The sequence below is a fragment of the Mus caroli genome, unplaced genomic scaffold (genome assembly GCF_978045245.1).
Source record: "Mus caroli unplaced genomic scaffold, Mus_caroli_1 scaffold_1, whole genome shotgun sequence".
Classification (NCBI taxonomy): Eukaryota; Metazoa; Chordata; class Mammalia; order Rodentia; family Muridae; genus Mus; species Mus caroli.
Genome location: NW_028227256.1, coordinates 23,638,910 through 23,653,244, shown reverse-complemented (window position 1 = coordinate 23,653,244; position 14,335 = coordinate 23,638,910). Strand labels below are relative to the sequence as shown.

Below are 14,335 nucleotides of genomic sequence, written 5' to 3'. Positions count from 1 at the left end.
GGCTTAGATGCCCACCTGGGGCAGAGTGGAAAGTGTCAGGCAGCCCTCCTGAGTTTGCCTGCTGGGAGCACAAGAGGAACTCTGGCTGGATGTGGGCTATCCTTCCTCCCCCTCCTTCCCCTGCCCCCTTTTAGTTCCCATAATCTGTCAGTCCTGAGTTTATTCTAATCAATTACAGAATTCTAATGCCAACATGGAGTTAGCTCCACAGTTCTAAGGGGTATTGTTAAATCTTGGAAAAGGTGGGAGGGTATCTAGAATCACTAAATGCATTAAAACTTCTGCTAATAGCTGATATTCATTGTGTTATGAAATTTTATACTCTTCAATACAATTATCTCATATCAATTTTCTTCACTGTCATGTAGATGACATTTCAAAGGTGATATCATGAGTATATGATATTCATTTTATTCCCCTTAGGAAATAGACACTTGGTGGCCTTTTGTTCAGTCTCCATCAATCCCATATGAAGGCACCAAACCCTGACACTATTACTGATGCTATTACTGACACTGATGTTATGTCTTGCTTGCAAACAGGAACCTAGCATGGCTGTCCTCTGCGAGGCTCTGCCAGCAGCTGACTGAGACAGATACAGATACTTACAGTCAAGCATTGGACTGAGGTCCAGGACCCCTATGGAAGAGTTAGGGGAAGGACTGAAGGAGCCGAATTGGATGACATCCCCATAGGAACAACCAAAGTATCAACTAACCTGGGCCCACTATACTTCTCAGAGACTAAGCTACCAATCAAAGAGCATACATGGGTTTATATGTGGCCCCCAGCATATAAGAAGCAGAAGACTGCCTTGTCTGGCCTCAGTGGGAGAGGATGTGTCTAATCCTATAGAAACTTGATGCCCCAAGGAAGTTCCCACTTGCTGGGGGGTAGTGGATCAGGAGCACTCCCTCAGAGGGTAATGGGAGGAGGATGGGGCAAAGAACTCAGGGTGGAGGGACCAGGAAGTAGGGCAACATTTGGAATGTAAATAAAATAATTTAATGAAAAAAGAAAATAAGCAACAGCATGTTGATAGTTGTTTTTTACAATGTCTCGACTAATATGACATTGTTATACTTGATTTTATTTTAGTGGTACATTAATACTCACCTCAGGCAACTACTACATTTCAGCACTAGCTTCATGCATCATTACACACTGAAGGTGTTTATTAAGAGATCATTAAAATACCCATGTCATGTGCTTCTTAGGAATATATTTACAATATGTGTGTGCATGTTCCTGACAAGTTGTCACTTGGGGAAGGACCATTAATTAAACTGATCATAAATAATCCAAGTCCTGCTCTCAGCAATATAAAAGGTGAAACAAAGCACTTTCTGCAAATATTGCATGTGTTCATCATCTTCCTACATCTGTCTGTACATCTAGGCTCATCTTTTTTTGACTATATGTCTCAGTAATCAACACGAGCTTAATGTACTTCCTAGACTTCCTATAAGAAAATGACATTTAATTAATGAGATTCTTGAGAAACTTGTAGGTATAAACATCACTTTGCTTCTTATTCATTGATGTTTATAAAATCTAAAATATCATTCTGATGTGTTGTATAAATAGAATGTCATCAGAAATTATAAAGTGTTCATTGACAATGTTGGTATACAGTAAAAGTTTAACACAATATGGTTAGTATATGTCAATTTTTAAAACATTTGATGAGTTCAGATAAGATATATATCATATATATCACATATCATATATATCATATATATAATCTATCTGTTTGGTTTTCCAAGACAGGGTTTATTTGTGTAGCTCAGGCTCTCCTAGAACTCACTCTGTTCCTTCGCCAAGTGACAACTTGTCAGGAACATGCACACACATATTGTAAATATATTCCTAAGAAGCACATGACATGGGTATTTTAATGATCTCTTAATAAACACCTTCAGTGTGTGATGATGCATGAAGCTAGTGCGGAAATATAGTAGACTAGACTGGCCTCAAACTCAGAGATATGTCCTGCCTCTGCCTCTGCCTCTGCCTCTGTCTCGCCTCTGCCTCTGCCTCTGCCTCTGCCTCTCTCTCTGCCTCTCTGCCTCTCTGCCTCTCTGCCTCTCTGCCTCTCTGCCTCTCTGCCTCTCTGCCTCTCTGGCTCTCTGGCTCTCTGGCTCTCTGGCTCTCTGGCTCTCTGGCTCTCTGGCTCTCTGGCTCTCTCTGCCTCTCTCTGCCTCTCTCTGCCTCTCTCTGCCTCTCTCTGCCTCTCTCTGCCTCTCTCTGCCTCTCTCTGCCTCTCTCTGCCTCTCTCTGCCTCTCTGCCTCTCTGCCTCTCTGCCTCTCTGCCTCTCTGCCTCTCTGCCTCTCTGCCTCTCTGCCTCTCTGCCTCTCTGCCTCTCTGCCTCTCTGCCTCTCTGCCTCTCTGCCTCTCTGCCTCTCTGCCTCTCTGCCTCTCTGCCTCTCTGCCTCTCTGCCTCTCTGCCTCTCTGCCTCTCTGCCTCTCTGCCTCTCTGCCTCTCTGCCTCTCTGCCTCTCTGCCTCTCTGCCTCTCTGCCTCTCTGCCTCTCTGCCTCTCTGCCTCTCTGCCTCTCTGCCTCTCTGCCTCTGCCTCTGCCTCTGCCTCCTCTGCCTCTGCCTCTGCCATGCTGGGATTAAAAGCACATACTACCACAACCTGGCTGATAGAGTTTCTTTCATTTTATTGCAAGTGTTGATATAGGTTTCTTATTGATGGTACAGTGCATAAAAGTAATTTTGGTATCATAAGTAGAGGTCTTTTAAAACAATCACTTCATATTTATTATAGATTGGACCATAACATTTGTTAAATCGTATATTACGTAATAGTGTGCGTCTTTCCTACATAATTATGGTGCTGTACAAGTAGGCTACCATGGGATAACTGAAGATCTATTTTCCAGATCAAATATACATCTCCATTTTCATTGGTTGCTGTAAATAAAAATTGCATCCATGGAAAGTTGTCTTTTGTGGTAGAGATTTCGAGTTATATATTAGAATATAAGAAACTTATTGTAGGTATTTCCACTGAAGAAAATGACACTTCCCCTCCCAGCAACAACTGACTGCCCACAGACAAACACTCAAGAAGGCATATGGTCTCTCAGTCCCTCCCCAGTCTGTGATGAAATGTGGAGGTGCCTAATCTTGTGCAAGTTTAGTGGAATAAACAGAGCTGTTAAAGTCAGCAGTTTTTAAAGTGTTCTCCACTCAAACCCCTCATGTGACATTTTCCCTAGCTAAACATGGCAACATTTTGGCAAATGAACAGGAGACTCTAATTCTTCTACTCAATGAAATACTGTTGCTTGAGTCTTTGGGGAATGGTGAGTAAGCCAGCCCTATATTTTCATCCAAATATACATTTTGTTTTGTGTTGTTTCGATTCTTTCTTGCCTTTGCAATGTCTGATTGCTCATCTTGAAGAAAGATTGAAGACCAGATAAGATATGCTTTGTTTTGGTGGGACAGTAGTTGGGTTTTAGTGATGGAAAATGAGGAAATATCTAGAAAGCTAGTCTACTTCCATGCATATGTGACTGCTATTGATAGGCTGCAGAGAAAGGATAATAGTGAAAACAGTGAAAGGAAGACTGAGACTACTGTAAATGTCTAAGAGCCTTTCCCCAAGGCCCGTATTCATTCATCAGGGGAGTCCCGTGTGTAATTGGAACCAGCTTGTCTTAGCACGTCACATTCAGTCACTGATTCAGTGTAGCCCTTGAGAAAGTATAGGCTTAAGATGGCAGTACTCAGAAGTCATTAGTCACTTAAGCAGCCTCAGTCAGGGATATTACAGCTGTAAGGGAGCCCCATGTGATTGTATGTTCAGATATTGTTTTAAAGTGAAATTCCTATTTTTAGACTGGAGCACCATTTTCTGAAATTAACTGGTATATGCCAGTGCCATGGTTAAAGCTTTTAGTTTTGAAATCATGATTGAAATGGATAGCTATACTGGCTTGTTTGGATCAATGGATAGTATCTATGTGCTGTAAACAGACATATGAGGAAGAAGAGTTGAAAATAATAATTTGTTCCTGGATCTTAAAATGGTGTAAGGGGCTGATGTGTTGGTAAGAGAGAAACAGGTGAAATGAGGGTCCCAGAGAAGTACACTGAATGTTCACTGTCATCAAGGCACCCAAGGGTCAGTGACCCCAGTTCCTTTCTCTGGAAAATTCTAAGAATAACATTCATTGATGATGAAATATGAGATTTTTGTTTTGTTTTATTTTGTTCGTTTTAGTTGTGTTTTGTTTATGAGAAATAAATCAGGTTGTTGAACATATTAAAACCTCAAGACATAGGGGGCTGGAGAGATGGCACAGTGTTTATGAGAACTGACTGCTCTTCCAGAGGTCCTGAGTCCAATTCCCAGTAACTACATGGTGGCTCACAAACATCTGTAATGGGATCCTATTCCCTCTTCTGGTGTATCTGAAGACAGTGACAGTATACTCATTTAAACCAACCAAACAAACAAATAAAAATATAAGAATAAGACATGGGAAACTTTCCCCTCAAAAAAGCAGCTATCAATAAGGGGTCTTCTTAGACTTTAAATAAGCATGATTTTTTGTTATTGTTATTTTATTGTTGTTTTATCACTAAGGAAGGAGACTAAGTCTTCTAAACGGGCTGTCATATAGGGAATCGACTCATCAGTCCAGTTCTTTCAACCACAGATCCCGAATGAGATGTGCACTTCTCTCCATTTCAGTGATAGCATTAGGGATCCAGCACATGCCTCTACAGACCTGTGATGTATCTGATCATACATAGATTTTCTGTATTTTGTGCTTATTAAATTTCTGTGTTAAGAAGAAAAACAAGACAAAACACCAATCTAAATCAGTGTATCTGGCAAGACAGTTCTGGCCATGGCAAATGGCTGACAGAACCAAGAACAGGTAGCCATAACTAAACTGCTTGTCTTCATAGGGTGTGTTTTAACATTTTTATAAGTTTTCTTTCTCCTATTCTTAATGGCAGCTATAAAAATGGGAAACTACAGTGAGTTTTTCTAACGAAGTAGCTGTTAGTATAGCATTTGACTTATTACTAGCCATATAGAATAACCAAGCTAGAAAATAGTTAATCTAATAATTCATACCTTCCAAAATTGGCCATTCTTAATATGAGAAAAGCTGTCATTTCAAATCTTTAACTCAAGATGGTCTGTGTCCTTTCAGAGTGTATATATCATAAAATCTGTATTTAAATTATTCAATTTGGAAACAAGACACAAAGTTTGTCCTGTATTTAATTCATTTTCAACTATATGTCCTATTGCATGCTGCCAACATACCAGCATTCTACACACATAGTACTTTTTAAATTAATGCTGAAGAGACAGTGAGCCCATTTGTCATGTATTGAAAAATTAAAATACATAGACATCTCAGTAATAGGTTCAGAGCGAACTACATGAATTGGTTAAGAATTCCAGTATATCTATAGGAAGTGGCTAGAATTGTTTCCCACAAATTGACAACAATATCATTTTAATTAGGTAAATTTCATCGATGCCACACTTATTCTATCAAGTCTATAACTCCTCATAGTGCCACTTCCTATGGGCCAAGCCTACAAACACATGTGTCTTTGGGGACCATTTCTATTCAAACCACCAAAGATGACCATTATCTTCAGGCTGCAGACAACATGCCAACATTTACTACAATATTCTATGATCTTAATCTTGACACCTCTTAATTTTTGCCTGAAGGAGATGGTACTAAGTGGTTAGGGGTTAGAAGGTAACTAAATTTTGTGGTAAGGTCAGTGAGTAATGTCCTTATGAGAGAGATTTCAGAGACGGGAGATGGCAGTCATTAAAATACAGCTAAAAAAAAAAAATGCATGAGTCTCTGAGTTCAGTTCCAGGAACTGACAATGAAACTGTGTGCACACTTTTAATCTGCAAGCTGAGAAGATGGAGACAATTGAATCCCAGGCCCTACACAACCAGTCAAATTACCCTAAATAGGATGTTCTAGGCTGAGAGATCCTGTCTCAAAAACAGGTATATGGCTCCTAAGGTATGACACTTGAGATTAATATCTGGCCTGTACACAATCCTCCAATCACAAACAAATAAGGTCCTGTTGATGCCTTTTTTCCCAGTTGTGCCACATAAGGATAGGATTAGCATAAGTCTGAATCATTCTGACCAATGAGTCAGAAAGTCAGGCTTTGACAAACATAAGGCATGGATGGGATGGAGGAAGTGGGAGGAGGGGAGTGAGGGGAAACTGATGTTGAATGAATTGTATGACCGAGTAATAAATAAGAAGAAAAGAAGCATAGTGCTGAAAAAAAGATAGACAATTACACATGTTTGACTCATGCTTTTGATCCAGTGGACTTGGGTCTAGTAAGTGATCAATTAATATTTATTAACAGAATAAATGAATACTATAACAACTGTCATAGTATGTTCTTAGTACTGAACCAATACAAAGCAAAATGTACACCATGAAAGAGAATGTGCCTAAAAGTGTAGAATGGACAGTCGTCCATGTTGTGTATAACATGCATTAATGTAGTAGTGACACTTGAAATACTATTAATAGCTCAAAAACATCTGAGAAAAATTACAAATATTAAAATTAGAAAAAAAGTCATCACTGCCTCAATACTTGCCTTCTCAATCTCTAGGACTATTAGGGATACATTTCTGCTTTTTGTGACTACTTAGCCTATACAATTTTGTGATAGAACTCCTAACATAAGATATCAGAACATGTGAGGAAGAAGAGAGCAACTCTTTGCCTGTGAACAGCCTACGGTTATTCGTTCATATACAAAGTAAAGCGGTGCCGCTATGATCATATTTGTGTTCTTCAATGAGATTAACTGTACAGAAATAATCTAAACAATATTGTAATAAAAATGTTTTTAAGAAAGCAAGGAATGGGGAACGGCTGTTTAAAGAGTGTGCTCTACAATTCTAAGAACCCGAGTTGGCATCCTCAGTGCCCATGTGGGAAGGTGGGTGTGGCAGTAACTGAATCAGTGAGTTCAGGAAACAGTGAGAGATGCTGCCTCGAATACTAAGATGGAGAGTAAAGAAGGTCCATGATGCCAACCTCAGGCCTCCATATGTAAAGGTTAACCAGCATAACATGTGTGCACACATACCAATAAGAAAACAGAACCCGACTCTGAATCAGTATCTGTTCAAAAAAAAAAATATATATATAAGCATGCTTTTGCCTACTGCTTTGGAAATAGACTCTTGTAAATATTATAGTAACCAAATATATCAGAACATTTCTCTAAAATTGCAAATTTAATTAATGTATTGTAAGTGAAAACAAGATATCAAAGACATCATCCCAGGACAAGGGACCCTGAGACTTTTATTTAACAAATTGTGTTGACAACTTATACAAGTGTGGCTATTGGATTATGTAAAGTTATTTGAAAATTAATAAATACATGAATAAAAATATTTTCTGGACTAATATTTTGATTTGGTTTCAGAAGTTTGGGCAAGATGTCATTGAATCCTCCTCAGAATATATGCTTCAATTTTCACAAATAGAGCTTTACAATTCTGTGGTATGAATGAGGTACAAGTTTGTATGGCATTGATTTTTTTGTTTTTATAAATTTAATTTTACATGTATACATACAGTAATAGTGATTTATTTTTTCCCTTTTCTTTCCTTCCATTCTCCCTTTCTTTCTTGCTCTTTCTTTGTTTCTTTCTTTCTCTCTCTTTATTTCTCTCTCTTACTTTCTTTCTTCTTTTTTTCTTCTTTGACAGAGTTTCCTTGTTTAGCCCTGGTTATCCTGGTTATCCCTCAGAAGAGCAGCCTGTTCTCAAACTCAGAGATTTACCAGCCACCCGCTCCCACCACCAAGTGCAGAGATTAAAGGCACCCACTTCCACACCTGGCTAAGAAGCAGTAATTTCTTAACAGTTGTTTAGGAGTGACAGTTCACATCCTGGTGACCAACAAGCATTAATCCCCCTCAGCTTCACTGAAATTTTAGGAAGCATTAATGGGGTCATCAACATGAGCCAGGGTCACATTTTTCAGAAAATACTTATGTAAAGATCCGACTGTCCAGCATTTCTGTGTTCCTTTGACGAATCCAGGCATATCACACTCAAGCACCTAGGACCAATCCTTTTGAATGAATACAGAAAAGGTAGGATGCCTGCCTCAGAACTTCCTTAAAAGATGAGCAGCCTCCTTTGGGAAAGGACCGCCAAGCAAGCACATACCCCAGCACCCTTCTACACCAAGCACACTCACCTACTCATAATGCCCATCCTTACACACTCCCCAGACAACAAGCCCCAGTACTCCAAAGTATTCAACATTTGCTTCAGTGGAATTGAGCTCATTTCTTTTCTATTGTAAGAGCCACAGGGAAAAAGAATAATCTCTTTTATATGTAGCTGTTCTGGTTAAATTTTATTTCACCACTGGGTAAACATAACAACAAAAACATCCATCTCATTTTTCCTGTTTTTCAGTCATTGAAAAGTAGAAGCTTATGTCAGTTAAACAAAACTGAAGACGTTCAGAAAACAGGCATCATTCCTGGATCACATCAAATGATTTGTATTTGCTTTGTAATTAAATGTAACTACCCAGAAGTCCCTCTGAGGCTGAGTATTGTTGAGAAACCAAGTATTGAATCGAACTGCTTCTTTCCTTTGTATATACACATATATTTCAATAGCCAATACAAAATAAAAAACCCGGCTGGCAAAATAGGAAGGATAACAATCTAGAGTTGTTTACTAGAGATTTGAGAGATAGCATCCAGGGCTCAATAGCTTCCTTTTAAATGTTTAAACCCTTATGAAGAGAGGAACACAGATGAGCCCCACTGTTCATTATTCGGTAGGCTACTTACCACCAAGAGAAATGTTCCATTGTTAATAACTTCAATTTAAAACCTAAAAAAAAAAAAAAAACATTCCTGTTTTCTTTCCTGAAAATGTTACATATCAAATGAAATATTAGCCTCTATAGAGAAGAAGAAAAGGTAAGTGGAAATATGCAATTCAATCTGGTTCCAAGAAGATAATGCCAGAGAAAACAGCAAATGAAAATGGATAAATTTCTATGTGGAAATTGTATATTGGATTGCATTTATTTTTCTGATTGCTATGTAAATTTATTCTATGCTACCTGTAGAAGATTTAGAATAAATAGAATCTTCTAGTGAATAATAAAATAGAGTCATTGATGCATCAATTATACAGGTGTTAAACAATTGCAGTATACCTGATGTAGCTTAGACTCAGTGAATTCCATGGTAAATGGTTGAAGGAGATCCAGATCCCAGTGGTTTGTACATTAGCATGGTTCATAGATAAATAAATAAATAAATAAATAAATAAATAAATAAATACATGCACATGTATTTATTTATTTATTTATATTTATTATATATTATATTTATTTATATACATATATATGTATATATATTATTATATTATATTTATTTATTTATATACATACACATATATGTATATGTATAGATACATATATATATATAAATATAATGTATATGTAAATATATACATATATACATATATGTATATATATACACATATATGTATGTATATATATATATATATATATATATATATATATGCACACACACATACATACGAAACAAATGGCTACTATTATTCCTTCAGTATATTCCAGATAAACTTTCTGGTGATATAAAATCCAAATAATTCCTTATAAACCATCTAGATGTTGATGAAATATAAGATCAAAAGTTGATATTTTTTCAAAAGTATTTTTCCTTCTACTCTGTTATTATATAATCTCTTTGTAAATTTCCAAACCATCAGTATAATTCATTATTTGAATTATTGGGGAAAAGCTGGCAGTTGTAACAACCATAAAGACTATGGTCTATAAAGGTTGAATACAGTCAAGCTTAATAAGTAGACCCATATAATATATTCCAAGAGTGCAGAAGATAATATAAGTAAAATTATATACTTTTTTTCTTGGTGATTTTCTCTATGTAATTACTGGGTATAATGGAAGAAAATGTAAATATACTTAATAAATGTATTTAATTATTTTCTCTGACTTTCAATATTGTATTAAAGAACAAATCTTAACCCAATTTCCAGTTCATAAACCTAAGAACGTGTTTATTCCCACTGTCATGTAATTTCAGTTATCTTCCTTCAGTAAGCGCTAGAATGCTTGCATACAGTGACACTCCCAGATTTTATAATGCAATGATTTTAAGAGGCTCTGTTCGGCATGCAACCACTGCACTTTCAAAGTGCCCATTATTACTTCCGCAGGCATTTCCTTCACTCAGTGTAAAAGCGGACTTCAATGGCACTTTTTATTTAGTTTAACTCAAAATCACTCTAACACTTTTTTGCTCTGTTTGCCGCCAAAGTACACAATCACTAGCATGGTTCATGTATCCTCTCCCCTAGTCTACATTTCAACTTCATTCTCTCCATATAGTTGTACAAACAACTGCAAAAACCTGAAGCATAAGAACACTAAAATCCTTAATCCCATTTTGCTAATACAGTTTAACTTGACTTCATTTGTGGGGCGAAAAATAATAATTTTCAATGAAAAATGGAAATAGAAAATTCTACAGCTTATTAAATATTTAAGTGACCAATAGGACATTTTTCTTGGTTAGGGATAAAGAACATGTGAGTTTTAGAGTGACATTAAAACATGTAGTGACATTTCAAAAAATGACTTTATGAAGATGAATACAGATTTCAATTTGGGGCTTGTTATTATTGTCTATCTGAAGTATGTGAAGAAAATGAATAAATATTGAGGAAATATATCCAGTTACCAAAGAAAGAACAACCAAGTATTGCTTTAAAATGGCATCAGTAACAGATAGTAATTAGTGGTCAAGATATATGGAACAGAATGTTAAAAACATAACCATTAGAAAAAGGTTATTAAAATTTCTGCTATTTTTACCTTTGTGTGTGATCGAGGTCATTATTTGTGTATGACCAAGGTCACTGGGAAGAAAATCACTCAGTTATATGGAATAACAAGCAAACTGGAATCGATTTATATGGGAGATCATTATTAATAATAATTGATATAAAAGATATACCTGCAAGAAGCGTACAAAATGTGGAAGTATAATGAAAATCAGAGAATTGTTTAGTTCCCAGGAAACCAATTCCAGAAATTCCAATGAACTAAAAGATAAATGAGAAGTCTCTAATGAATTTGATAGAGTACTGCAAACACATATTTAATAAAATATTGTAAAGATTAAAAATTAGTGTTGTGAAGTTTAATATAAAACAAAGAAAATTACAGCTGCTAGGTGAACAAGAATGTGACACAAGATAGGCCAGGGACCTAGGGAATAACCAAATACTATGTACTGTTCTGTTAAAGGAACATAGTCATAAATTGCTGTGTGTAGTTTTAAATGCTACCCATCTTTACCCAGGATCAGACTTTGCTCCCTCCCGGCTTCTCTTCCTCTACCAGTCCCCACCAGAAACCTTTGAATCTGCAGATAAAACACACACACACACACACACACACACGTTTGTTACTTTACAACTTACCTTCCAGGGACAACTCCTGAGCGTTACTATCTCCCGTCTGGTAAGGGCTTATACTTATCAATGTATTTTCTGTCTTGTTTCTTCACCTGCCCTAAACTTAGTGGCTAGTCCCACCTAGCCCCTATAGGCCTTAGCTCCCCCACGTGAATTTAATGGTTGTTGAATTCTTCCTCCAAAGAATGGCAGAAACCCTTCCCTCTCCTTCCTTGCATTTGTCTTTTCTCAGGGGATCCGGAAATCCCGCCTCTACCTCTGATGCTCAATTGGCCCCAGGACTTTTTAACTGACAAATGACGAACCAATAGGAAAACAGAATTTCAACATCAGACGTGCCCCCTTCAATAAATGACTTCAACTGACATTCTCACTTACTTATAGATCAGTGTCTTGATCGGCCATCATCAAGGAACCCAGTCCAACAGAGACAACTAACCTGGACTCTTGGGAGTTCCCAAAGACTGAACCACCAACGAAAGAGAAAGAGCATGGGCTAGATCTAGCTCCTCTGCACGTGTGTAGCAAATATGCAGCCTGGTCTTCATGCAGGTCTTCCAAGAACTGAAGCAGGGGTTGCCCCTGACTCTTTTCCCTACCTGTAGTGTCTAACTGGGCCACCTTGTCTGGCTTCAACGGGTGAGGACAAGTCTCTAGCCCAGAAGAGCTTTGTGCCAGGATGAGTTGACACCCAGTTGTAAGAGCTTCCTCGTCTCTGAGAATTAGGGGAGGAAGAAGGTGGGGAAGAAGCTGTGTGAGGGGAAGTAGTGGGAGAAAAGGGGGCAATCACTATGTAAATTGAACACATAAATTAAAAGGGAAATAAAACTCCCTTCTTCAGTGACGGGAACCAACACAGAGGCCCACAGCCATACAATGAGCAGAGAAAGAGACTTTGGAACATTATGTCCTAAGTAGGATGGCTACATCAAATCCCTCTCCTCATGGCTCAGGGAACCCTGCAGAAGGGAAGGAAGAAAGACTGTAAAAACCAAAGAGGAAGTCTGGTGTGGTGGCACACACCTTTAGTCCCAGCACTTGGGAAGCAGAGGTAGGCAGATTTCTGAGTTTGAGGCCAGCCTGGTCTACAAAGTGAGTTCCAGGGCAGCCAGGACTACACAGAGAAACCCTGTCTCAAGAAAAAAAAAAAAAAAAAAGAGGAGAACAGAGGAATGAGGAAAACAACATCTCTTCGATTTTTTTTTTTTTTTTGGGGGGTTTGGTTGTTTTGTCCTATTCCAACTTCTTTGTTTTATCTTATTTATTATTATTATTATTATTATTATTATCTTATGTCTATTTGTTTTCTAAGACAGACAGGGCATGTATCCAGATGGGAGGGAAAGTGAGGAGGAACTTGGAGGACGAGAAGGAAGGAAAATTCTGATCAGACTATATTGTATGAAAAAAAAATCTATTTTCCATTAAAAATAAATAAAACTTTAATTCCTTCAGAATTTTATAAAATACATTTTGGTTATATCTATTCCTTTGTGACCCTCTCTAACTAACTTCTCTTAGATCTACTTATAATCCTCTCTACCCACCTCCAACTTATTGCCTCTAAATGACAAGCTGTGAAACAGCTGATGGTTGCTAGGGAATGAAAGGTTGGTTTCCATTTAGCAAGTCACTCTTGGTACTTTGATCATTCTCCAGTGTGATGGCCTCAGAACCAAGAAAACATAGGAAATACAAACTGAAGTGAATTGGTTTTAAAACTAAATACATAAGTAAATAGATATGCTTTAAAAATATTTCAGTAATTTGAAGAATATGAACTTTACAAAGTTGATAGTAAAATAGTGAACTCTACTAAATCAACTTAACATCAACAGAGAGAATCAAATGTAAAGAATTATTAACTTAAAAGCTTTCTGTGAAAGCTACAAGATCATTTTGGTCCTATAAGAGAAAGCTCAAAATTCTTACTCTACGATAAATAGCCTGGAAATTGCCTTTAAATTTGTAAAAGGGACGATGGAGGTAAATATTGATCATTGCTTCATACCCTTACTCGGGAAGACATGAATGACAGAAAACTTTGTCATATTGATGTAATACATTTCATTTAGATCACCAAAGATCTTCAGATTCCACATCTCCTTGGAGTTCTGCTCTGTTTTGTTTTTGTTTTTGTTGTTGTTTTTCAAATTTTTTGGTAAATGTTCATCTGCTGAGTAGATGAGATTGAAAAATGTTTAGAACATTAGTAAAGCACAGCCCTAGCTGCATCTGTAAGGGGTTAACAAAGACAGTAGGCTAACAGAGAAAGATTTGTTTTGAATATAGGTGGCACAATACTATTTTCAGGCTCTGAGGGAAGAAAGGGGAGAAATGGAACAATGCAGATAGAATAATGTTTCTGCCCTCCTTTCCCACTCCTTCCCTCATCTTTCCTGTACACCACGACATGGGATGCACTGCTATTCACCACACCCTCCTTCTCTGTCATTTTTTCACATTGAAAATTCTGCCTATAACCCTCATCTCAAAGCTATTTTGACCTAGTCACTTTAAAACACTTACCCCCAAGTCTTATATAGCTCACTTATTATCTTCTCATCTTGACTTTATGCTGGTAAGAAAATGCATATGCCAACAAGATTTTGCTGACAGGACCCTAATATAGCTGTCTCTTGTGAGGCTATGCCAGTGCCTGGCAAATACAAAAGTGGATGCTCACAGTCATCTATTTGATAGAACACAGGGCACCCAAATGAAGGAGTTAGAGAAAGTACCCAAGGAGCTGAAGGGGTCTGCAACCCTATAGGA

At 37.4% G+C, this 14,335-nt stretch overlaps 1 long non-coding RNA gene across 2 annotated transcripts in view; it reads right to left on the bottom strand.

The window, feature by feature from the left end:
- The window catches only part of LOC110304996 (uncharacterized), a 141,724-nt gene extending 129,942 nt beyond the window's left edge, over positions 1–11,782 (bottom strand). For both annotated transcript variants that reach the window (XR_015046661.1, XR_002379124.2), the window contains exons 1-2: positions 11,567–11,782; positions 8,872–8,914 (exon numbers count right to left, since the gene is read on the bottom strand). This is a non-coding gene — a long non-coding RNA (uncharacterized LOC110304996). The remainder of the gene's footprint in view (positions 1–8,871; positions 8,915–11,566) is intronic.
- Between the last annotated feature and the right edge of the window lie 2,553 nt (positions 11,783–14,335).